This window comes from Malaclemys terrapin, chromosome 6 (genome assembly GCF_027887155.1).
Source record: "Malaclemys terrapin pileata isolate rMalTer1 chromosome 6, rMalTer1.hap1, whole genome shotgun sequence".
Taxonomy (NCBI): domain Eukaryota; kingdom Metazoa; phylum Chordata; order Testudines; family Emydidae; genus Malaclemys; species Malaclemys terrapin.
The window spans coordinates 21,598,067-21,614,887 of NC_071510.1; positions in this window are offsets into that span (position 1 = coordinate 21,598,067).

The window sequence follows — 16,821 nt, forward strand, 5'->3', positions numbered from 1 at the left end:
GTTAGTTTATATAACTTCAAGATCTTATTATGTTACCCTCATTCATCCTCTGTCCTTCCCTCCTGTTGTTTGTTAGTTAATTGATGTGTCTGGTCTTTAGGTTTTTGGACCAGGGGCCGTGTCTTACTATGTCTGTGCAATACCTGTCAGGGTAAAGGGTCCAGAGTATAAATGAACCCAATAGGGCCCCAAATCTGATGGGAACTTTGGGTTCTACTACAATAATAAAAGGATGATAAATTATGTCTTGATGATGGCATGGGCACTAGGTTTGTATAATGTTTGGTGGTGCCCGCAGAGCTGTCCCATCCATAGGACGGATGGGGGCAACCGCCCTGGGCCCCGTGCTTTGGGGAGCCTCGTGCTTCAGTGGGACATGGTGTCCCGGGCAGCCTGAGGGGTTTGTGGGGGGCCTGGCGCTGGCAGCAGCGAGCGAACTGGCCCCAGCCCATCCCACTGTGCCCTGCCCCGCCAGCTCCTGGCGTCACTCGTGGGAGGGGGCGGAAGCTGGAAAGAGGCAGGGTGGGAGCCTGGGGAAGGGGTAGAATGGGGTCGGGTCGGGGGCAGAGCAGGGGTGGGAAGAGGCGGGATGGGCTGGGGCTGAGTCGCTTGCTGCTGCCCGCACGAGGCCCCCTGCTAACTCCCCAGGCTGCCCCGGACCCCACGACTCCCCAAAGCATGGGGCCAGGGGCTGTTTCCCCAGTCCATCCTATGGACAGGACGGCTCTGCAAATATAAGCCCAAACATTAGTGGAGCCGGGTCCACCTTCCCATATAACTCTCTGCGTATGGATGATGGTACATCCAACACCACATCTGTCACCTCACACCACACTGGAGCATTAATTCAGCAGTGATCCTGAGAGAAGAATATTATTGACTGAAATTACTAACACCAGTTCCTTCATCATCAGGATGTTCCTTTGAGACTTCCCATCCAAATAATAGCTGGACTAAGCCTTGCTTAGTTTATGGCACATGACAAGATCACAGCCTCAGGTGGTATATTGCTATTCTGCATTTCAGTATAAAATAGGTCAAAATACTGACTGGCTCAAGAACAGAAATTTTTTTCTTAGTATCACTGTGACTAAATAACAGCCCTAACAATATAGGGGTAGGATTTTCAAAAGTTCTCAGCCTGAGCTTAACTTTGCTCCCCTTGAAGTCAGTGGTAAAACTCCTATTGGTTTCAATGGGTCAGAGTTAAGCCAAAACTGAGGGCTTTTGAAAATCCACATTTCATAGATACAGCTACATATACACACACAGACACCATATAAACCAAAGAAACAATGATGAAAGTTCTGTATACAAATGTCTCTCTCTCTCTCAAGTATGCATCTGGGCCAGATCAGAGCAAGAACCTGGGAGTCAGCACTTCTGACATCTGTTCCTGAAATAGAATGCTACTTATCTTTTGTGTGACCTTGGGGAAAATTGTTTAGACCCAAATTTTCAGAAGTGGCCATTGATTTTGGAGGCCTCATTTATCAGTGTTCAATTTTAGACATCTTTCATCTGATTTTTAGAAGTTCTAATCACCAAGATCTCTCATTAACTTCAGTTGGAGTTTTAAGGGTTTGGCACTTCTGAAAAATTTGGCACTTGTGCCTAGGGTGCCTCAAGTTGTAGGCCCAAAACCTGAGGCTTCTAAAACTAGTAGCTACTTCTAAAAATGTGGTCCTACACCTCTGTGACCATTTCTCCATTTCTAAAGTGAAGAAAATATCAGCTACTGCTCAGGAGTGTCATGAGGCTTAATTCATTGATGGTTGGAAAGTACTTTGACTCTTCAGCTAAGGGCAAGTTCATCTAATAAATATTCTAGTTTATTGAGAGACTGCAATGTGAGTATCTTGAAGTCCAGTACAAGTCAGCTCTTCTGGCTGACGCTAGCTTCCTGTGGAATAAATGGCATCTATTTAGCTGTGTAACGTGGCATGGCAGGCGCGTTCTCCAAATATGACATGTCACCACTCTGTGGTATTTTTGACTAGCAGCCTTAAAGATAGTAAGAAGGTGAATAGCTTAGCTGGTCTCCTTTTGTGTCTCTAAGGCTAAGGTCTGGTCTATATAGAGATTTTGTACTGTGTAACAATTTCTAGTAGATTTTTTTTTTAATCAAAATAGTTATCCCACTACAACTCCTAGTGAGGACACAGTTATACCAGTATAAAGGTGCCTTCTACTGGTATAGTTTATTCCTTTTCCCATAAGGGAATATGCTATCACTACCTCTACATTTGGGTACAGTGTGAACTGTCAGCATTGCTAAAAATTGTACAACTTTTGTGAGTAGACAAGATCTAAGGTGACCCAAGGGGTATGTCTACAGAGCAAAAAAATAAAAAACAAAAAAACAACAACAAAAAAAACCATGAGAGCAAGTCTCAGAGGCCAGGACTACAAACTCATGCTCAAGGGGCTCGTGCTACGGCGCTAAAAAATACTGTGTAGATGTTTCAGCTTGGGCTGGAGCTCAGGCTCTGAAACCCACCCCACCCCCTGGGCTTCAGAGCCGGAACTCCAGCCCGAGCCTGAATTGTTTTCATGGCTATTTTTAGCACTGTAATGTGAGCGCCAGTCTGTAGACCTGGGTTCTGAGGCTCACTGATGGGTGGAGAGGTTGTGGGGTTTTTTTTTTTTTTTTTTCATGTAGACATACCTATAGAGGACTGAGTGTGCGCCATGAGGGTACAAATTGTGGCGTCATTTTTCTTGTGCAAATAAAAAACAGGATGATTTCTACAGTAACTTTTAATTAAGCTTGGGAATTTTGCGTAGAGAAACAGAGGGGGAAAGCACACTCACCAACTCTAACTCTGACACAATGTAAATGAAGACACATTTAAATAAATATGCTTTTTAACAGTTGTTTTGAATTATCACCATCCGTTTGGATGGCAGCTACAATGTAGGAGCCAAAATAAAAACAGTGGGTAAAAAAAAGTGGTGCAATCACATTGGCATCTGTCACCTTGCAGATGCTGCAGTTTGCTAACTATCCTATTATTTTGGTATAATATGGCACATCTCTGCTACAAACATTTTAAAACAAAGCTGAGCAAAATAAAGTTACAGATGAGCGGGAAACATGGGTCCGGAGTCTCTAGGAGGGGAAAGGAGCCTTAATGTAAATAAGAATCACTGATCTAGTTCTTAATCAAGCCAGTCCAAATTGTTTGGAACTACAGTATTTATTGCAAAAGCAACCTTATATGGCTTCAGTAGATCAAGCTATTTCATTACATTTAAGAGCAGTCATAAACCCATTAATGTTCACAATCAAAACACAGCTAAGGAGGTAGGTTTTGTTTCCATTGTTCTTTAATTACCTTTAATAAATTGAGGTCATGCCCTCAATGAGGCTTTTCACTGGCAATTAGTATTCTTTGACCAAGATATCAAAAGCACCAACAGATCCTTTGCTTAAATTGTATATACTACCCATTATGCAGCATTACATGACAGAAGATAAAGTGAATCACTGAACTGTAAATCTATCTCTGAGATGGTCGATTTTACACAGCCAAATAAATACAATCCATGTTTATAGAAGAGTTTTTGTCTAAGGCTGACTTGAGTCTCCATGCCACAGAGAAATAGGATCGGCTATGTAAGTCAAAAGAACAGTGTCCTATACTTACCTATCCCAACCTTTAGATCAAATAAATAAGACTCTCTCAGTGTGTGATGGGGAAGAGAAGAGACCTAGGGATTTCTGAAAGTAGGTAGGAAAAATGAACGTCTGAACAGCATCTTCAGAGCAAATGTACAGCAGCAGGTAGTGACCTTGCTGGGCCAGATTCTGGCCTGCTTGCATCCCATACAATTCCACTGAAGTCAACAAGAGGGCATGGGATGTAAAACCATAGCAGAATTTCAGCCACTGTATCTAACTCAAGAGAGTAGGCTAAGCCTCCACTGGAAGGGGGAAGAGGAGAAAAACAAACAAAACTATCATCCTTTTCAAAAGTTCCCCATTCACTCATGTCCTGCACCTCAGAAAAAGCACACACACTCCTTTTCTTTGTGACCAGCATGCTTTGCTACAAAGGTATTTAACCATCATTTATAAAATGTACTTATTAGTCTCTAAGCATATGTTCATAGTCAACAACACGCACACATTAATAATATAGGAAACTGACTCAGTGTCTGTAACCGATATCAAGAATCTCTTCTGGGGAAAAACAAACTATCCTTGAATCCCCCATCCCAAGCCATCTCCTCAGGCAACAATCTGTATATTTATTATTATTATTATTATTAATTATTTGAATTACTGTACTGCCTCAGAGCCCTAGTCATGGACCAGGACCCCATTGTGTTAGGTGCTGTACAAACAGAGTTGCAGAATGCTTTGAACATCAACAAGCTCAGGCTTTGTTAAACCAATAAAGGGAACAAGTTCTAGAGAGGCCAGCTTCTTACTGCCTTCAAACTTTTCATAGATGACTGCAAAAATAATTGTGTATGTTCTATCTATTGAGACAGTGGCAGCAGCAAATGATTGTTTGCCTGTTTCTGTTTCACAACTGGCAGTAGGTCTATTTTTGTTGGAAGGCTTTCAGGGGGACTAAAACCCTAACGGAATTATGACAACACAAGACTCCAAGATACAGTTTCCCAATTCCTATTGAGAAGGGAGTGGATACTTACTATTCTGTGGGATTTTGTCTGTTCTAGTTAAAACCCGTTTAACTCAAATGCCTAACAAACAGCTGGGGTAAAAGCAGCCTTTGTGAAAGAGTCAGCATCTCCAACCCTTCAATGGAGAGATTAGAAAACTACAGCTCGGGTCTCAGCCTATTGGGACTTCTCTATGCCTTTAGTTCCCCAGTCCTTCAAGGGAAACATAGAATGAAAGGAAAGGTCATGCTTATGTGTGTACTCAGGGTATTCAGATAGGCCACTTTGAGCAGCAGAAAATATTTCTGTTGCTTCCTTTGAAACAGACTTCTTACTCATATTCTTAAAGCATTCACTTTGCCTCATAACTAACCCAGACCATCTTTTTGAATCAAGACTATTTGCAGACTCTCATAATCATGCAGCCCTTCTCAACCACTAGCTTATCTTCTACCTTCCTCCATATTCTACCTAAGTTATATTGAAGGCTTTCAGTTATTAGGATCCTCAGTGACAGATGTCATCTGGAGTAAATTACAGAAGCGCAATCTTTCCATGGCCTCTGCTGGGTAAGAGCCAGCAATGCCCAAAAGTGGTGTGGCATTGGTTGGGAAAAGGGAGTCCAGAGTGTCCATTTTAATCCTGCCCTAGCATGACTAGTGGGACTCCCCGAGACATGGGAGAAACTAAAGGTACCTTCTTGTAAATACTCATCAAGGCAAAGAGGAAGTGAGCCTTTTGGGAGATAGTGAGCCTTACTGGCTCCCAGGAGTGAACTGTGTACTTCTCAGCACCAGGAATCTAGCCCTAGACCAGATGACTCTAGCACCACATGCCTTACATTGTGCCTGGAAGGCTGGTAGGCTTGAGCATTTATGGACTTCTCTGAGGAACAAATTCCAAATCTTGTAGTCAATTGAGGAAGCCATCAAGGTACCACCATCCAGTACTATTCCTGATCCATTCTCTTAAGAACAACCTATCCAGTGGAATAAAAGAAACTTAACTAGCATCCCAAGAAAAACCAATTACCCCCTATGATGCACTTTGGTTCATTTCAGTTTTCTGTTCATTTAGCAATAGTATTGAGTACTCCTACTGCAGACTGTAAAGGTAACGCACAGATTTGCACATCTCAGCGGCATTATCTGACTCTTGCAAAATGATGTCTGTGAATTTGTATCTGATCCTTAAAGGAACAAAATCCTTAATGTTTTGCTTTGTAAAGTTTCAGAGTAGCAGCCATGTTAGTCTGTATCCGCAAAAAGAACAGGAGTACTTGTGGCACCTTAGAGACAAACAAATGTCTCTAAGGTGCCACAAGTACTCCTGTTCTTTTTGCTTTGTAAATGCACCTTTAGCTTCATTGCACACGTAGATGCTCGTACAATCACTGAAGGAGTCTTGGAGTTACTCTCAGTTTTTATTGCAGTTATTGTTCAGAACATCAACATTTCACAAGTTATTGTGTGATAGTGGTAAAATGTATGGTAATGTTGCTATGTCAAGGAATTCCCCATATAAAATTACTATAAACTTTTGGGTGGTATGAAGTTCTTGTGATATATTCAATATCAATTACATTACTTTTACTAATCTCAGTAAATATTTAGAAGTTATTGATAACTTCCCTAATCAACAGAGTAAATCAAGCTCACTAGGAAGAGACATTTACAAGTTACATATGCACTGCACATGTATAAAAAGATTTAATGAACAAGAACCCAGGAGGGCCTTTTTATGGGAGATTGTATGACTTGCAGCAGAGAAATCAGCTATTGTTTGTTAACTATTATTTTACCTCTCCTTTTCTTTTACCTCTCATTATTCAAGGAGTAATATGTAATCTTTAAATCTTAAAATGATCTATTGTGTCTCTTTCAAAGCCAGTGGTTGGCTGTTTTAAATACATCCCAATGTTTCCAACACACCACACCAACAACGTATTTATTTTAGATGAGATTTAAGGGTGCCTACTGTTTACAAGATAACCAAAGCATGGTCTAAATAAATGCAGAGATTCAAGTATGTATTAGCTGAAGATACAGTTATTACCAAGTTAGTAGGAAGTACAGAGATCATACTTTAGCCTCATTTCAGGAAAACGCATAAGCACCCGCTTAACTCCAGAGGAAAGCATTAACGCACACGCTTAAAAGCTTTCCTGGACTGAGACCTTCAAAAGCCTCTTCCATGTTGTAAGATATTCCCCATATTTAAAGTGTAGAATATGGCTAGAAATAATCAGTTTCTTCTTTCATGAGAGATATAAGTGCAACTACTGTGCCCTCAAATGATTATACTAAAGTGCCTAAGGTAATTTTAAAAGTTGAGATGCCAAGGCAGTTATGGTTGGTGTGGGTATGGGAATGGCAAATTCTGAGGCCAGCGGTGACACAGAGTGCAAGAATTTGCAGAATACACAATTACTGCTATGCAGCTAACCATTGATCAGAAATTAGATTACTTTTTATTCTTCACGGGGTGCCTGACCCTGTAATGCACAAAGTACTTCCAAATCCTATTTACTTCAATGAGCATGGAAAGTGTTCGGCACCTTCAGAGTCAAGTGCCAGCTGGGGATCCTGGACATGGGAACAGAGCAATAACTGGAAAAGCTCCAAATCCAAGTTCAATGAGAACTCTAGTGCACAGCAACTTTTGGTACCTGAGTTAGATCTGGACAACCAAGCTAAAAATCTCACAGAAGTGGTGTGGCAAAAACCAGTAGGAATGAAGTTATATTTTGAATATATGCCTTAACAGTAGAGCTGATTGGGAATTTTCCAATGCAACAGTGTAACATTAGAAAATGACAAGTCGTAGAAACCAAAAATGTTCATGGGAACATATCAGTATTGACAAAACTTTTGTCAAGAAAAGCTTGACAGGTCCGGGACGGGGGATGTCGTCCGTCCGAATAAGTAATAGCCTCGCGGTTAGGGCCCTCACATGGGTTATAAAACAACCCAGGTTCAACTCCTTGCTCTGCTCAATACAGACTAGCAACTTAAATCAGTTTCCCACATCCCAGGCGAGTACCCTAACACGCACACACAAGCTACTGGCTATTTGGGGGAGGAGTCTCTCTCTTTTTTTCATGAAAAACTTTAAAAAGTCTCAGTTTCATCCTGATGCAGAAGTGGGAAATGTTTGCTTGATGGGAATACCCTCCCCACAGCTCTACTTACCAAGCATTTTTAGAATATAGGGATTCAAAGCACCAGGGCCATTTTTAAGGATACACTTTACTTTAAGAAAGATTTCAAACTTAGAAGAAATTCCACTTAGAAAATGATTCCTTATTTTATACCAACAGATCTCAAACTCAATGCAACTGGAATAGTGCAAAAATGATATTAGACTATTGATTTGGGGAGATAAGGAAACATTTAGTCTAGAGGGAACAGTACAATATTTCATTATGTTAACATGAAACCACAATAAGTTAGTGAATGGGACCTACTGTGTATGCATGCCAAGCACATTGTCTTTCAAATTAAGCCATTTTTATGACCTACTGTGAAGAGCGCTCTTTCTGAGTGCCTTATTAGTTAAGCATTCAGGCTTAGGAAGGTATTCTTGTTGTCTATAGAGAAATAATTGATTCCACCTCCTTGCTGTTTTACCTCTGAATATGCTTTTTGAATTAAATATAATCACAAACTTGGGGTCTGAGGTGAGGATGAAAATTAACAGCTCTTAGTATTGATCCTCTACACTTTGTAACCATTTACCAGATTATTCCCACTATCGTTGCCTGGCTTTAAAGCATTCTGTGGCAGCCATTCTGTTATGTAAATGCCAGCATTGCTTGTTGCTTTTTTGCGTGCCACTCTTCCACAGGAATCCAATCCCACTCACACAGTATGTTTATCATAGTTAGAAACCTTAGTTTGTGTCTGCGCAAAAACCTGTGGCTAGCCAACTCAGCTTGCAGGGCTCAGGCTACAGGGCTGTTTAATTGCACTGTAGACATTCAGGCTCAGGCTGGAACCCCGGGCTCTGGGGCCCTTCCTCCTCTCTCATGTCAAACATGAATAAATCCTAACAGAACTCTCCTCACTCATCAGGGTTAATAACAAATTCCATCCCCCATTTAATCTATTGTGACAGACCCAGACCAGTTGGGTACAGGAGTCTGGTAGAGAGCAAATATACTGGTCACTGGATGAGTAGTTTTCTGTTCCCTGAGTGACCAGAGCAGGGGCTGCACTAGAGGAATCAGGAACCTGCTAGAACCAGTTAAGGCAGGCAGGCTAATTAGGACACCTGGAGCCAATTAAGAAGAAGCTTCTAGAATCAATTAAGGCAGGCTAATCAGGGCACCTGGGTTTTAAAAAGGAGCTCACCCCAGTTTGTAGTGGGAGTGTAAGGAGCTGGGAGCAAGAGATGCAAGGAGCTGAGAGGGTGTGCTGCTGGAGGACTGAGGAGCACAAGTGTTATCAGACACCAGGAGGAAGGTGTTTGGAGGAGGCCATGGGGAAGTAACCCAGGGAGTTGTAGCTGTCATGCAGCTGTTACAGGAGGCACTATAGACAGTTACAGTCCACAGGGCCCTGGGCTGGAACCCAGAGTAGAGGGTGGGCCTGGCTTCCTCCCAATTGACCTGGACTGTGGGTTCTCCCAGAGGGGAAGGTCTCTGGGCTGTTCCCCAACCCACATGATGAATCTCTGAGGCAAAAAAATCCACCAATAAGAGCAGGACCCACCAAGATAGAGGAGGAACTTTGTCACACTATTTACATCCTCCCTTCTCAGAAGTCTGGAAAATTTGATAAGCCTTAGAACACATCCCAAACTTCAGCAGACTTTGCCTCTGTCAGCCCATCAATTCTTCCCCCCCCCCCCCAAATTAAGGTAAAATATTAATGTAGCTGGTATTTATGTACATAGTTTAAGAATATACCAATACAATACCTTTCTCCAAACATTTTAGGGTACTGTAATGCCAGCGGCATTCCTGAATAGTACTTCAGCATACTACCTTCTAAGCCAGAGGTTCTCAAACTGTTGTCCGCGGACCACCAGTGGTCCATGAGCTCCATTCAGGTTGTCCGCGGATAGTTCCCTCTAAGGTGTGCATCTGGGTGGCCGTACACAACAGAATGAAGGGCCATCCACCTAATTAGTGGTTCTCCTGAACCCTGGAGAAGATGCACATGTGAGGTGGTGGCCTGGGGGGAGGGTGGGGATAGGTGGGAGGGGGTAGTGGGATGAGAAGAGGGGGTGGGTGGGAATTTGGGATATGCAGGGCTGGCTGGCCAGAGAAAGAGATGGCCTTCCCCAGCTCCAGGGCCGCAGCTGCCGGGGAGAGACGGCCCTCCTTCCCAGCCTCAGCTCTGTGGTGGGGAGAGACCCTCCTCCTTCCCAGCCCCAGCTCTAGGGATGCTACGGCAGGGAAGAGAGGGCACATCCATTGCATTAGAAAGATAAGACTATTGATATTAAAATATGAGTTGTGTGCTTTTATTTGTAGAACAAAAAATGTTAATAATTATTAAGGTTTTTTTTAATATAGCACTTTTATCCAAAGTGCTTTACAATAGTTTGCTAACTGTACAAACAACATTTGGAAAGATCATTAAGTGGCCTGCTGAGACCCTCAGGAATTTTCAAGTGGTTCACGAAAAAAAAGTTTGAGAACCACTGTTCTAAGCAATAACAACGTATATGCTGGATACAAGATAGAAAGTTACTCAGAGGACCTTTGATGAAGACAGATTCTTAAAAGCAGTAGCTAGATGGACAACTTTTCTAATATTGGTTTTCACTGATCTTTTATGGTATGCTCTGTTACCTATTTTCTATGCCTATTCCTGAAGTCTGTAATTGCGTCTAATGCCAACTTAATGGAGTTCACATGAAGGAAGCTGCAGGATCAACTCTTGGTTTTGTTTTGTTTTTTAAAGATGGATTACCGAGTTAGGGGCTATTAAGGAATGTTGTTATTGACTTCAATGGAAACAGGATCAAGCCTTTTGAACCATGTAAAATATATATGAAAAAATATTCAGGGAGTAGCCTAACTTGTGCTATAAAAACAGGATCTCTTGGTGATCAATGTATGTGCACTAAGGAACAAATCCAGCCCCACTGCTCATCACACGCCTGCTCCTATTTGTGTTCAATGCTCAACTTCTTGCGTGGCTTAAATAGTTATGCAGGAACCAAGGGAGACACACAGTTGGACACCTAATTAACAGATGAGATTATAGTCAGATACTGCACATTAGATTGGAAGAGCATCTCTATAAAATTGTTTGTCAAAAAAAGGAGGGAGAGAGTAGAGAAGAAAGAACTTAATTTCCAAAATGGAGATAGATAAATACCTTTGCCTTTCTTTCTAAGTAAAATAATGATAAATGTTAACACTTCACAATAAGTGTGTACAAGATGGTATATGATGTGACCCTCCAATTTACACACATCTTGGATGTGTAAATGTTTTCTAAATCATTGCTTAGCTGTTGGTTAGATAGTATCCCACCACCACACTCAAATCTGTGGGTTCATCCTCCATCTGGATGTTTTCCTTTAAATTCACACTGTTCATTGATTTTTAAATTGCATTTTCATATTAGTTCCTGTATTTTCATGTTAGCACCTGCTTTAGTTATCTCAATGAAGGCAAACCTGTGAGAGCATCTCTCTGAAGATGTAGGGAACAAACACAGAGCAAAGGTGCAGGCAGCTGACAGGAAGAGGTTCAGATTTAGTGCACTTCCTGTCCAGATTATTCCAGGGGGAAGTGGAGGAATGTGTACACCTCTGTATGGAAGTAATCCCCTACTTGGCTATATTACCTCCCTGTCAGCTTCTGTGTTCCACACATCTCTTCCTCTATCCCCTGAGGGTTCCTTGAAACAGCAAAGCAAGGAGGTCAGGGAAATTACCTGCGATAAAATCCCAGATTAGCATGAAATAAAAGAGCACCTCCTCCCTCCTAGCAACCATGAAATGTGGGGGAGGGGGAAGGATGAGACAGACACCATTTCTCCTGACAGTCCTGGGGTGCAGGAAGAGGAGTGAATCTTCCCCCACACACACACACTGGGAATTGGGGAAGAAGAGTGAGAGAGTCTGATGTTGCATCACTATGTCATTACACAGCATCAATATACAATGGCATAGAATTGTATATGATGCAACATCATCATCTATCGACACAAGGATGTCACAATGCAAAGATTTTGCAGCTCTCTGCAAAATCATTCAATGACAAGATGTCTCTCCAGCTATTAAAGGTTGAGTACCATTCAGAATAAAAAAATACCTTACTTTATTGGTAATTATCTTTGCTATAGTCTCTTGCATTCCCATTAAAGGGTGAACAATAACTAAGTATAGTATATCTGCAGCTACTAGGGAAGATGAGAAAAGCAAATACTGCTGATATCACAGATACACAGCCAGTGAAAAAGAGGGGGGAAAATAGGCCCCATCCCTCCCTTTTCAGTTAAGAAAATTCCATTGTTACCTACTGCAGGGGTGTCAAGCTTTTTCCATGGTGAAGCCCAACATTTTACATTGAATAAGTATCCAGGGGCCAGGGCTTCAAACTTAGGACAATGTACTATCCTCATTGATCACAGAGCAGAAGATGACACACAGAATGAAAAAAAAAAAAAAAAAAACTTAAATGTTACAGTTGAGTACTACTGCATAGTTACTTCAAGTCTGAAGACAAGTTAGAAACATTTAGTACGAGCTAAATTCAGCTACACTGAACTGAAGTGTAAAACATTGGCATATGTCTGAGTTACAGCTACACAACACTCCAAAAAGGATATTGGGAGACAATACAGTTAAACACACACTGGAGGCATATTACATTATGATCATATTGGCATTGTCTGAATAAAGTCTGGAGGCAGGACTTTTGCCTAACTAGCTAATGAGAGACTAATCTTTCTGTGTTTGTTACATAAATATCACTGTCCTAAAAATACACAGATTGTGAGAGCAGAAAATCCACTGAATTTGTGATGTTGACTCTCCAAACAGCAGATATAATTGTATTAAAAAAGGGGGCAGTTTTAATTTAAAAAAATTCACGGCTAAGTGCTCAGATACCATATAGACCCCAAAACTGAAATGTAATATTTGTTCTGTACTTTACTCAGCCTCAGCTACACACAATATGGTATGAAATTCACCAGAGTTAAAAACAAGAAAGAAGAGCTGCCAGCAGGAAGCAAGGGAAAAAAAAAAAAGGGGGGGAGAGGAGCCTAGTCAGAAAGTGAAAACATATATGGTAATAATAATGGTGGCATATTCTCCACTCAGTGTGCATGCTTAAATCCATCTATCAGTACATCTGTCTTGGAATCAAGAAAAAAATTGATTGTACTCCCAATATTATCAACTTTTGATTCGTTGCTCATTTTTGGAGGGGGATAATGAATCTGTTGAATTTAAGGGCATTAAGGGCCCAGTTTTGCAGAGTGGCAACTGTTCTCATTCTTATTAAAGTCAATAGGAATTGAGGGAATTCACTGCCTTCCATGAGGTGCTTGACAACCCACAGGAATGAGCCTTATTTACGCAATTACTAGGAATGGGACTAAAAGGAGGCTGAAGAAAATATGATCTAATCCAACTGCTGTTGTAGTCAGTGGGAATCTTTCCATTGACTTAAAGAGGTGTTAGATCACACTTACAAAGAACAAATTTGTTTCTGAAAGTGGAAGGGGAGAAAATGGTATTATGGAGAATATGCAGGGAGGAGATGGCTTGCCAAGAATATCGCAGGAATATATAGGAAGCAGGGCATTAAACTTAGAGGTAGAGTGTAAAAGAAGGGTCAGAAGATCCAAAACTAGAGGATGTCAGACAAAAGGATTTGATTAACTGTGGAGTTTCCAAGGAAGTGGTTCATCACAGACTGGAATGCAGATGGAAGACTCAAAGATCCAACCCCACATAGCTGGACGAAGGCTAGAAGAAGAGATAGCTTGCCAGGACCAAGGCTCGTGACTATGTCCTGATAGACCATCTAAAAAACAGCTGAATATGCACGCTCAGCATAAGGAAAACCACATACTGCCCACACATACTTAGCTATTTTTGTTATTTTATAATGTCCCCATTTCCTAACCAGTTCCCTCGAAACTGAGCAAAGCACACACTGAAAACTATGTAGAGTAGTTTTCCAATTCTTAACATCACTCCATTACCCCTGATTATACTGTACCAGGACTCAAAAGGGAAGGAAGGAAGCACCTACCAAGGGTATGTGGAGTATGCTGGTCCTCACTCCAAAAACACAGTTTGCCCCCTCCTCTCATGAATGGATTAACCAAGAAAAAAATAGAAGACTGTTCCATGGAGGGAGAACTCAAATCTGTTGTAAGCACAGTGACAGTCTTTTACCATATGTATGTACAGTACCTAGCACAAAGAGGTCCTGGTCCATAACAGGCTCTTAAGCACTACTGCAATACAAACAGATAACAACCCCGTCCCTAGGTGTGTTCTTGTGTAAAAAAAACCCCCAAAAAACAAAAAGAGGGAGCTAATTTTGACTATGATGTTTGGGTTACTTACAACCTTTTAGGAAATAACTGACATTTCTTTTGTTTTCTGTTCTTTGGTCGGGGTATGAAGAGATGTCCTAGAAGGTACAAGCTTCTCTGTAGCTCCCATTACTGTAGTATGGGCATCTCAGGACCATTAATTAATGTATTCTCATAAAATCCCTCGGAGGGAGGGAAGTACTATTCCCTCATTGTACAGATGGGGAAGTGAGGCACAAAGAAACTAAGGGACATCTTTTAAAAGTTACTTAGGTACCTAAAGTTGCAGATAGGTACCTAAGCCCAGAGTCTCAACGGTATTTAGGCACCTAACCCCGACTGAAGTGCCTAAATGCCTTTGGATCTGGGGTCTAGTGGGATTTTCAAAGGCACCTAGATATCCAACTCTCATCCCAGGGTGTCTCTATGCATCTTTAGAAACCTAAATACCTTTAAAAACCTGGCCCTGAGTGACTTGCCCACGGTCACACTGTAGGTCAGCAGCAAAGCCGGGGTGTCCCAGGTGCCAGGCCACCTCTGGTGGGTGTGGAAGGGGGTTTTTTTCTTCAGCCTGCCGCCCCTGTCCAGATCGCAAGCCAGCTGGGCGAGGCCGGAGGGAAGAAGGGGGGAGAATAGAGGAGGGGGCGAGGGGCTGCGTGGGAGAAAGGGGGACCCCGGAGAAGATGGATGTATCGATCGGCGGAGCTTCCGCACCTGCTCCCTCTCTCGCCTGACAAGAATAATGCGGCCAGCCGAGCCCTTTCCAATCAAAGGAGTTCACCGCACGCTGTTTGCTAATGAGACGGCTCGGCTGCAGCCGGCTGGCGAGATCCAGGGGCGGGGAAGGGGGTTAATGGAGGAAAGCTGGGCATTTTGCAAATGTGACACCTTTTTGTCCATCTCCGCTGCTCTGTATCCTACCTGCTAATAGCAGATCTTCGCCCCTCCAGCCCTCCCCCGTTGCCACGCTGTGGGCAATAGCTTGCTAGAGGGACTGAGAAATACCCTGTGTCTCAACCACCAGCTGCAGTGGGCGAGAGACAGAGTCCCTGCCCTGCCCCTCCTCACAGCCCTTTCCAGGGACGCTAATAGACGCAAAGCGGCAGCACGGGGGGGGAGCAAACATATGGTCTGCCCCAGGCAGGGAAAGGAATCCCGTCCCTTTTTGGGGTGCCTGGTTGCAGAAAGGTGAAAAGGGGGGGGGGTGTTGCCGCGATCCTTGCCCCGTGCACGGTCATTTGGGGAGAAAGGACCCGCAATGCTCGGACCTGCTGGGAGAGCGAGGATGGATGTGTGGGTGTTGCCTTCGCTCTCAGCCACCGGCAGCCGGGGTTTGGGCAGGGGAAATTGCTTCCGAGAGTCATGGCTAGCGAGGGGTGATGAGAGCTACACGCTTCTCTGTCTACCGGCATTAACATATTTTACTGCAGCGTTTAAAAATAAAAATAAAAATAAAAAAGTGGGGGGGGGGGGCTAGGGTAGGAAGAACGACCAGCCGTCCTGAGGTGCACCCGAGCCCTTGTGCTGCGAGAAGAGAGAGACCCGGGGCACCACTTCTTAGCAGCAGCAGCCTCCAGAAATGACTTCCACTGTCTGTGTGCCGGGGTGTGCGAGTGTGTTGTGAGTGACTGTGTGTTCATACATACGCGCGCCTTTGGAAGTGTTTTACTAAAGGAAAACCATCCATCACTGGAGGATTGTGGCAGGGTTAGTGAATTGAGATGGGGCTGTCTCTCTTTCTCTTGCTCTGGACCCAAGGGCAGCCACTGTGTGATGATGGTTTTGAAAAGCCAGGCATTTCCTGGAGTCAGATGGCAGCTTGACCCACAATACCCCCCCTTCACTTACCTCTGCTTGGAGGTTTTTGTTTTTTGTGGGGGTTTTTTGGTCTGGGGGAGGGGGGAGTCTATCTTACTTTGTTTCTGATTGGTTAAGCAGCTCTCCTTTCTATGTGTGATTACTAGAAACACTTTAAATGCTGCTTTTCCCCCCAGTCCGAAACGGTGCACCCAGCACGAGCTGTTTTGAAAATTCATAAGTTTTTTTGCTTTTAAAAAAAAAAGCCCATGACAAAGCATTATGAGGTTGCAATGGTAAGTGCACTTTTTTATTACATTGTTTGTCTTGCTTTGGAGAAGCAGGGTTGGTGAGGGAAACTCTTATTTAGCTCTAATTCAAATGACCGGGTGGAGGAGGCTTTTTTTTTTAAGTAGCCGATAGAGGGGGAAAGTTATTCTGCTTCTGCACTCGGGAGGGGCGGGAGCGAAGAGAACAGGCTAAACCGTCTACTTGAATTCAAATGCACCTGGAATCGATGACTTACTGAATACAACCTGATGATTGGACCTTCTATACTATTGCTCAAAAAGAACAATGGATTCATCACCTATTCAAACACTTCTCCAGTCTTGCCTGCAGCGCACATCCGGGTCTTTTTGTTTTCCCCTTCTTCCCCCCGCCCCCCCCCCCCCAATAATTGACACTTCATCATCAGATGAAACGGTCACCTCAAAGGCACTTTTCCTTAACCATATGATGCGCGACTCCTGTCATGCTCAACTGTGAAGGAGTGGGGCAACGAAAGTATTTTAAACGGCATGGGATGCTAATTAAAGTCTCTGCTCTCCATCCTCTCTGCCCTGTAAGATCAGGAGGAATGTGTTTGAGG